This window comes from Dermacentor andersoni, chromosome 3 (assembly GCF_023375885.2).
Source record: "Dermacentor andersoni chromosome 3, qqDerAnde1_hic_scaffold, whole genome shotgun sequence".
NCBI classification, from domain to species: domain Eukaryota; kingdom Metazoa; phylum Arthropoda; class Arachnida; order Ixodida; family Ixodidae; genus Dermacentor; species Dermacentor andersoni.
This window is the reverse complement of record NC_092816.1, coordinates 142,717,217-142,727,742: the sequence shown is the minus strand read 5'-3', so window position 1 is coordinate 142,727,742 and position 10,526 is coordinate 142,717,217. Positions and strand designations below refer to the sequence as shown.

The 10,526-nt window shown below is 44.8% G+C and overlaps 1 long non-coding RNA gene across 1 annotated transcript; it reads left to right on the top strand.

Annotated features, from left to right (window-relative positions):
* Positions 1 to 203: 203 nt before the first annotated feature.
* On the top strand, positions 204 to 6,617 carry LOC126525120 (uncharacterized). Its single transcript, XR_011893111.1, has 3 exons — positions 204 to 624; positions 1,180 to 1,235; positions 6,293 to 6,617. It is a non-coding gene; the product is annotated as an uncharacterized lncRNA (long non-coding RNA).
* Positions 6,618 to 10,526: the final 3,909 nt, after the last annotated feature.

Here is a 10,526-nt window from a genome sequence, read left to right as displayed (position 1 = left end):
TATGAGCATATTTCATTCAAAAATTGCGGCAGACGTTAAGTCTACACGTGCTCTCCAAATTTGCAACGCAAGCAAGTTTACGTCTGTTAAAGCTGCCTACGCCACTGCGCACGTCAAAAATCATTTATTGTGCATGTCTTTTTTAACCTTTGTATCTTGTCTCTGAATTGCGTTCTTGAATCCCTAACTCTTAATTGGCGGAAAATATGGAATTAAAGAAAAAAAAAAGAAAACACCAGTGCAGACCTAGTAAGGCTAAACTCGTATTGCCACATGGTGGTGAAATAGTTTTTCTTTTTTTTTTTTCACCTAGCATTGCTCTTCCTATGACTCAACGCCGAGTTTGAATATATTTTTTTTTTGTCAGCTGATGCAGCCACACAGACGGCACATGTGTTTGAGGACTGACTGATGTCGATGTGGGTACTTGGTTAGCGAAGCACCATCTGCGTGGTCTGGAATAAATTGAATGGAGAAGCAGACCCACGAGCGGAACGGTTCATTTCACGCATGTCGGCTGCGTTCTCCATGAACTAAAGTACAGACCATCCCTGAGCTCGAAAATGCGCGCCACTGTGCCGGTACTTCTCCTCTGCATGGCCACACTGGCTGTAAGTGAAACAGGTACGTGTGTTTTACTCTCGAATAATTAGGCATACTTCAATCCACATGTGAGGAACATCGTAAAAATTAGGCATTTTGAATAAGAACAGATCTTAACCAAGTAAATTTCCTGCACGTACGTAACTGCGCAATACATTGCACACTGAAGCAAGAGGCAGATGTGTCAACTGAAAAATAAACCTATCTGCGTGGGCCTTTATTGTGTTGTCGGATACCCTCTAAACAAACTATCTTTTTTGCATATGCGCTTCATATTTATTTATTTATTTATTTATGTATTTTCAATACTGTTAGCCCTGGCGGGCTATTACAGGGCTGTATATATATATATATATATATATATATATATATATATATATAGTATCTTGTACGCGCTTGTGAGCGTGGAATCTAGGGCACGAGCATTTACATATCCAGTAATCAAGGATATTCACAAAGAAAACCACGGATACGTATGCCGGCTAGTCACGTTCGAAGCACGCAGAGCATTGTAATCAGTTTCACATTGCTGCTAACCCTAATATTTGCTTCACTAGTGCTTTTTTTCTGTTTCAGAACAAAGGCCTCGTTTCGTCCTTGTGACTGAACGAACACACGAACAGTGTTTCCCGGTCAGTTGAGTGTTTCCACGACCTCTTTTGCTTATTATCATAGTGACTGGTTAACTGAATGACCACGGATAAGTAAGTCGCGTGACGCATACTGTTGGGAGCAACAGTAGCAGTGCTGATGACGTGGCGTCGTACATATGCGCCAATTTTATATAAACAGTCTTAATTTCGTTCATAGTTAAGGGCAGGCTTACAAAACACCGCATCTCTAAATCGTGTATTCGATTGACATAAAATTATGCATGGTGAAGCATCGAGTTCACAAATACGGTTTATATGTCACACCCTGTTCTTGTGTTTTTAGAACCATGGCGGGTAGAAATCAAGGAAAAGAGTAAACCAAAAAAGTAATTATACCGGAAGGGACGCTCTCTCGTTTTACATGCAGCACAGAATAACTTCTAAGTAAAAGCATGAATGCATTAGAATACCTGCCCTTCACCTGTCTTCGAAGTGAATGCAATTTCCCTTGTATTTACTAAAAGTGCGAAACGTGCCTGTTTAGGCTTTCGAGATTTCAGGCAGCTGAATGACGCTATTTGCTTCTTGCATTTCTTTAAAGTTCTTCTGAATATTCAAAGAAAATTTGCGGTTTAAACCAAATGTGAAGCACTCAAAAGCGACAGCAAAGTCCAGCACAGCGATTCAGCTTCATATGCGAAGTCCTATAGATAACAATACCCGGCGGTGACATGGTGCTAAGCAGCGCAGCACGACACTTTTTCTGGTGCCCCGAGATATAGCTGGCATGCCACGACTCTGGCGCAGTGACGAACGCTGGCAGCGCTCTTGCCGACGTGGCACATCGTCGGTGCAAAGGCAAATCGTTGGTGTTCTCCAACGCCCAACGAAAGGATTAGGCACACATGGCCAGATATACCTTAAAAAAATTATGGGGTTTTACGTGCAAAAATCGCTTTCTGATTATGAGGCACGCCGTAGTGGAGGACTCCGGAAATTTCGACCACCGGGGTTCTTTTACGTGCACCCAAATCTAAGTACACGGGTGTTTTTGCATTTCGTCCCATCGAAATGCGGCCGCCGTGACCGGGATTCAATCTCGTGCTCAGCAGCCCAACACCATAGCCACTAAGCAACCACGGCGGGTCAGATATAACTTGACACTGAGTGTTCGATATACGTGCACCAGTGCATGCATCACCGCACCGTGGTATGCCCACAGCTACTCAATAAAAACGCTAATGTGTGTGGGCACCAAGCTCGTACCAGCAGCACAAGCCAAACCACTACCTTGACATCGGCAGAGCCGTTTCAGTGGCTCGTGAATGTGCGCCCAGTTGGCTTCGCAGTCTTTCTTACAGTGAAACGCACGGCGCGTCTCTGGAGATAATTCTAACCTTTCGCGCTCGGGCAGGGCATGTGCCGTCGGTGCGTAAACAGCATGACGGCTACGGTACCAGTGGCAGTGCTGGCGGGAAAAACGCCCTTCGACAATTCCTATTTTCGCTATCGTGAAAAAACAAAGCCAACATAAGAATGTAGATAATAGCTTCAGGCGCGGTGAAATATAATCAAAAACGTCTAAGATTCGCCTAAGTGTGACAATTACTGAATCTTAAAATGGAAATGAACTATGCGAATTTATTAACGCCGCAATGTTTAGAGGGTACTGTACGTGGCAATTTCTGGTGTATTGACGGAGGCTAATAATTGAAATTATTATTGATGCAAAATGTGACGCGCTATAAAGATGACTTATCATCTATTCTTGGAAAAGAGAAGGACTATGTGAATGATCCAGTACAATGTGTTGTCTTTTAGAAAACATCGGCGACTATGGATTAAAAGCGATAATAAACGTAGGCGTCGCTTTCCAGAAAAAGACCTGTGGCACCCGCCGTGCTTGCTAAGTGGCTACGGTGTTGGGCTGCTGAGCACGAGGTCGCGGGATCGAATCCCGGCTACGGCGGCCGAATTTCGTTGGCGCCGAAATGCGAAAACACCCGTGCACTTAGATTTAAGTGCACGTTAAAGAACACCAAGTGGCAGAAATTTCCGGAGTCCTCACTGCGGCGTGCCTAATAATCAGAAGTTATGGCACGCAAAACCCATAATTTAATTTTTCTTTAAACATTGGTGCAATGTAATCAGAAAATTAGAAAGAACCTTCCCATAATGGGATCTTACGTCACGATAACGTGCACCATATCAGTGTGAAATTACTGCATATTTATAAAGAATAACTTAATCTTTACCTCGGCATTTATAATCGTAGATTTCTATTTTTACTAGTTTATCAATGTAACCTGACGTGACTGCCAGAGTGAGAAGTTACTAATGGTATTTTTATTTAGTATACATACCAAACGTCAAAAATATTTTTGGAGACATAATACGTAATTATGTACAATTTTCAAGCTTTTGTCGTCCTTCAAAGGGCCCTGCAACACCTTTTGAGCAAGGAAAATAAATCGTACTAGACTCTAGACAACACTTCTGTCAGCAAACAGTCAAGTATTATCACCTTACGTACCGCGGGGAACATACAATGACGCTGTACAGATCTATGATTCTTTCCTACGGCTTTGTCTAACCTGCGCCACGCAAATCGCACATGATGACAATAAGGTGCCTTGATACGACTATTGGCTAGACGTGCGAAAGGGTCCCGAGCAAAATTGATTTATTAACGGCCACAAATATGCCTGCAGTGGTCACAATGTCCACTTTGCGTATTAAAAGATTGCGAAGTATCATTTCGTTCCAAATGGTGACGTAACAATTCACGTTGCATATGTAGCATTCGGTTGGTCATCGCCTTCGCGTGTAGCGTCGCCTCCACAGCGCAAGATCGTTCGGTCCCTAAAGTTTTTCTGGCCGCTGCCGCAGTGCTTGTCTTCGCGTACCGATGTGTCCACGTATTTGGGAGCGGGATTTGCGCACGCTATACACACTATACTAGAGCTCGCAAGCTGGTTGAAGCACTGGTGAAGGCACGAGGCGTACACAGGCAATATCCTTGCGCAGCGGGTTATAGTTCCGGGCGTAACTGTCTAATTATTGGCTGCACTAGAGAGGTTCATTTTCGCTCGCTACATGATAGGGTACAGAGATAACTGACATGTTAGGACCTTTGCGCATGCACGTCGTCAACCGACAATTACTGTGGCAGTTACTGCCAGTAACCATAATAGCCACCCTAACCGTGGCGACGTGGCAGCACCCATACAGCGCCTACCACCCGCTTCCATCCGCATTCGCGCTTGCTACTTGCTCTCCGCCCTGTCAGAGAGAAACAAGCGGCAAAATGCGTCATCGCTAAGTCTCATCTCAAGCTTAGTCCAAATCATTAGGTTTGTTCTGCCGTAATTATTGAGACGGGCTGTTTGTTTTCACCCTGCTAGGACTACAGAGACGGCACCAAGCCACAAAAGTGGTTTGATTTCTAGTTATTGCATGGCGCCACAACATTAGCATTAGCACACACAAATACAAAGATAAACCGTGAAATATGCGTGATGCACACTACGATTGCCAAATTACCAAAATGGATTACGACGGATACCGCAAGACACACGGCTTCGTCAAGCCTGGCCGGAAAGCATTGGACAACTACCGGCTAAGCAGCCAAAGTGCATTTGCATTGGACAACAAGCCTTCTCTGCCATCAACTGCCCACCAAACCCAACAAATGCTGCAAAAGCTGTAGGCAGTGGGGCATGGGGAGCATGGCTTTTCCGCGTTAATGTTCGAAGAGCTGAGCTGGCGTACGGGTTGAAGCCTCTTGCAGCAGTCAGGGGCTTTAGCCATCACAGCATAGCGGAGTCTATTGTCGCGGAGAGAAGACCGAACCCACAAGGCCACCATCGCGGTGAAGTGCACGTCAGTCACGGAGGAAACTCTGCTTAGTTTCTCTCAACTACTTTGAAAACGTTTACCGCTCGATCTCGAGCGATATTGCTCGCAGTTGCAGCCTATGGACATGATGTCCATGCAGAGAGAAGTTAACGGGCAGCCTCTGAGTTTAGCCTGTTGTATGACGTCCAGGAATTTTGGACATTGCTCTTTCGGCTATCTAACTCTAACACAGCGAACTGGCGTAACTCAATCTGTTGCGCTTCCAAAAACTTATGTTTTATAAAGCCACCCATATTCAAACAATTTTCACTTAGCAACGTTGAGAGCGCACGTCCTCTTATTAGCATGCGTATTTATGAGACCTAGCCGTGTCGCCTTTGCTGCTTTATAGCAGAATGTCCATGCAAGCCGCAGTAAACTTCGGATAAGCCGCAGGAAACTTCGAATAAGTCCCGTAAGTGCACCTATTTATAAAAGGGCGTACCCTCTCGAAGTTGCTTTATGAAAATAGTAGAAATATAGGCTGCTTTTTGAAATGTCACGTTGCAAAATGCTACCTATTCAGTTATGCTGCTGCATTGCAGTAAAGTACGAAAGAAGGTTGCGGAGGCAACGTTCAAAATTCCTGGGTACAGGTGGTGAAACAGAAAGTAGTTTCGTCTGTGGGTGTCTGCGAAGCCAAACTTACAAACAGTGCACCACCGTTACGTTCAGTGGGAGGAGCCTTGCCTTATACTGAACGTATTCAAATACATCTTGCCGCAGAATATTTCCAAAATTCTGTTCTTTCAAAAGAAATGCTTTTCACAACTGCGATAAAAAGTGTTGCAGGCCCACATGCGCGCCTAGGTAGTTCTATATTTCACATATAAAAAAGGTGGCAAAATGATACTGTTTCACCATATAACTACTACGTACAATGATAAACGCGTGAAAAATAAAAGAAATATCCAATAAAATGCTGTAAATCAGGCACCTCTGATGCGAGATGTACGTTGATGCATCCTGAGGAATGATCTTAATAGGCATCGTGAGAAAAGAAGAACGCACAACGCAATACTTCTCTCCGAGGCACATATCTGTTTAGTAAGGAGGACAATAAAATATGTGCGTTTATCAGAAATACGTATTACTAGCAGAACGCGAAATTCGAGCTGAAGCGAGCTAATATATTGCAGAAAAGGGTGATGGCGCCTCATTCCTTCCCCTCTTCAAGTTCTTTCCTTTTCTATATTTAGATCCCATTCCTGGGCTTATTCGTCTGCGTGGAATGGAGCAACATCGATATGTTTGTACCATCAGGCAATCACACTGGGCCAGATCCAAACAGCACATCTGATTCGTCGTCACCGCCACTCGATACAACCTCAGATGGCGACTCTGAATCTCCTACAGCTGCTGATGAATCGACCCCAGTCGAGGACAGCTCTGCAGAAATCACGGCGTCTGATACCCAAGACATCTCTGATTCTGGTGAATCCTCGCCTAGCGAAAGTGGTGCAGAGGGGAACGATTAGACAAGCCCGAATGCATAATAAAAACGTTCACTTCGACAAGCACTAACTACGATGTGTGATTTACAAAAGGAAGCAAAGCATGCAATAGGCCAGCAAAATAAATGATAGCAAACGCTTTTTTCACAATGTAGCAGTGTGGTCTTTAGACATTGTTCAGAACATCATTGCCGAAGCACGCGTTGAGTTCACCAAGGACGGCGCACGTGAACGCGACACGTCATCACGCAGCAGTTGGACGCTCATGGAGGAAGGAACGAGACTAGTAGCTCCATATGTTCACTTGAAAATGTCAAATGTTGCTATTAAAAGAATAAGCAATGACTCATGGGGCATAGGTCCATAGCATGTGTAGGCAAGAAGTGCTTTGCACTCGCCCGGACAGCGTTCAGCAGAGACCAGACGGCGGTGGTCGATCATGACGAGGGGCTCATTAAGCGCTACCGTGACCCGTACAATCTGTTCAAAGGTGCAGCAATAATAAAAGGCTTACTTCCCAAAATTCAACGCTCAGAAAGCAGCGAATGAAAGAAAGGGTGGTGTGAAAGGAGAGTGGCTTGCCGAAGTTAAGGTAGCTTACGTCATGCTCCCTTCTAGGTTTTTTCCCTCCCTCCGTAGTAGCACGCACACAAAATTCGATGTTGCCGAATAGCGTGAACGTCGTGCATCGCTTAGTTTTCAGAAGCTAGCCTTAGTATAGCTTTCTTCAATAGTCGTTTATTGAGTACACAAATAATAAAAGATGGAGCACGAAAGGTTTTGCGCAAATACAAATTATTTTATGCAGTATTTATTGAACCTACTTTTCTAGAACGTATCAAGCCTGCATTTTTGTTTAGAAAAGCACAAGACTGTTAGCTTAGCCTAAACAATTATCACCTCCTTACAAGGAAGCCTCACTACTGCCTTTTAACATAACAAAATGCGATGGGCAAGACAGGGCATCGTAGCAATACATGAACATTTATTAGGGTCTATAACGGCTAGTAAACTTTTTGTATAACGTTAGCGGTAAATAAAGAGCATCGCGTGGCAGATTTGAGGATCGCAATTGCTCTATAAAAAAAAACTGTCCTCAAAACAATCATAGATGCTGGACACAGCACATAATAGCTGTGTTGAGGTTGTTTTCGCACTCATAAAACATGGAAGAAAATACATACCGCGTGAAACATACTCCTGTCTTTGAACCACTAAAAAAACTGTGACCAGGAGATGCATTCTGCTGGGCGACCTGCAAGTAAAAAATGGTACTATATAACGTGCTGGAGGGCTCTCCGTAATATTTCGTGCTGGCCTTGGCAATATAGCCACAACATATTTGACATTTCATTCCTTTTAACTAAGGTCACGCAATGTTATACTCACAGGATGAACGTACAGCAAAAGCAATTAAGTTTGGAAAAAAACCCCAAAAATAATTCTAAAACTCCACATCAGTGTGGGAAGAGAAAATTTCCTTTTTTCTCGAAAGAAGCCTCATCTACTGTTTGAGACGTTCGGTTACATAGCCTGAACAATATTACGTTGATACAAATAATGCTCTTCAAGAAGCTTTTCATGATAAAGGAGCGCATTGGCGACGATTGTAATAGAGTGTGCAATGAGAATACGCAACTGCGTATCTCAACACTGTGTATGCATGGCTGTGACCTCCTCCTCGTGAGCACAAAGCTACATACGAGATGCAACGTTGTGGCGACCACATGGGGGCGGTACACTAAAACGCTCGTGTACCGCGTTTTATTAACAAAACCCAGGCTGAGAAAATTTATGCACCACCCTCCCTAATGGTGTTCAGTGACTCTCCTGATACGGCCTTCTAGTTATTGTCTGGGCGAGACAAACGTTTGGCAGTAGAAATTATAGATGACGCGGAGACTGGTCACCACCTGGTACTAGCACATAGGCCGGCACCGCCTGCGCGACCTATGCGCAGTGAAGTGTCCAGAAAGCGAAGTAGGCTTTTAAACGGAAGCTTTTGGGCCTGTTCCGTCAACTTTGCCGCTGCTAATGATGCTGCTGTCTTGTTCAATAGGTCCTGCTGAATACGTGGTCCATAGCGAAAGTAATATCGTCACGCCGTATTCATCGTACAGTTGACATCTTTGGTGGTTCCTGACTGCAATGCTGGATGAATGGCCTGAACTTGACCTAGTGCAACTAAATACCTGATATTGTGTGACTCGAGGCAGCCCGCTGTGACAGGTGATGTACATAAGAGTGGCCATGAGCTCCTACACCAGCATATTCTTATTGTGATGCCGTCATCGTCATTCCGCCGTCGTGCTTCCAAAGCCATCATGCCGTCATGTTCATTAGATCGTCATCATTTTGTAGTAGTAATTATACGCTCCATTATGCCTTTGTCGCTGTGCTATAGTAGTCATTGCACCCATGTCATCTAGCTGTCGGCATGTAGTCGTCATCATACTTTCGCGTTGCTACCTCTTTATCCTTTGTATGTGGGCTTCATTAAAACTCCATAATTCTCTTCGCAACATCGTTCTCGTCATGCCATCGTCCTCATACCATCGGGAACATTCCAGTAGCTGCATCACTTGTCGTCTCGCCGTCATCGTCATACAAACGTCCGTACTGCAATGCCATCACCTCATGGTCGTCATGTCGTCGCCGCGTCATCTCCACTGTCAGTCCACCGTCGCCAAGCCATCGTCATTTTTGCATCGTCGTCACGCAGGCGTCGTCATGCTGTCCTGCTCTTTTCACCGTCTTCATCGTGCGTTGGTAAATCCAGTGTCGTCGCGCCACTGTCCTCATGCCATCGTCGGCATTCCAGCGCTCTCATTGCGTCGTCATTACGACGTCGTTGCCTCTTCATCGTGGAGTGATCTTGATGGCGTCGCGGTCGCTCCTCCGTTATGCTACAAAGCGTGTGCATTATTCAACGCAACGAGTTTAGGTTGAGGGAGATATTTCCCAGTGAAAATACGTCCAACTGGCTTTCCCGTTCTCTACTCGCAAATGGTCATTAGGCAGGTACAGAGTTCTTCACAAACACCACTAAAATCTTCACCTAATCAAGACGATTTCCACAGCGCATGGGCTCCGCAAATTTTTTGCTTGTTGACCATTTCGTTTGTTGTACAATGTGAGCGCGTTTGCGCTGCTGTTCGTGTGACACTGAGTGAACACAGCTGCTACCGAGTCCCACTAGTTTCTTGCCGAAGTTTACTTTCAAAGTAATAATCATTCACTGCAAACAGTGTCGTTGTTATGGAAATGGCTTTTAAACCGCCTGATATTATACGTCATTGTGTTTTGACTGCAGTTGCGCTGTTATTACTAAACCGAACTAAGGTATGTAGACAGCTCCCCCCGCATTTTCTGGCAAGATAAAATTAGCTACCATATGTGTGACGCTGTTGTAGTACCACCACTAGGAAGCGCAATTGACATCTTCACTCTCGAACGTGCCGATCGTGAATGTTGACACCTGTACTTGCCTATCTTTATCGGGTGACACGTTACACCACCTAACAAATGTTGTCGTACAGCGCAGGACGCGCCTGCAAGTATGGGAAGTTTCTGGAATGTTATCGGGTGTTCCATCCGCTGTCTGTCACCAAACCTTGCGTAATCTTATTGCATGCATGCGCGACGCGAATAGTGTAGAACGCTGTAGAAGACATGCGGGTCCCAGCGATTACTCTGGAACATTCGACGAGTGATGTATAAAAGCCGACGCGCTCGACCCGCTGATACGATTTTCGACGGTCCTCAAGTGTGTTCGCCGCTATCGTTGTTCTTTGAGTGGAGCATGTTTTGAGGGCACAAGTTCGTCCAATAAAACGCTACTGTCGTTAATCACAGTTTTGCTGCCTTCTTCACCGTCACTACTACGTGATAATATAATTAAGGCTCCAAATGAAGTGTCCTTGGTGTTGCGCAACAATATACAAAAAATGCTAGGCCCAGAACGTTGTCGCTTCGCGAT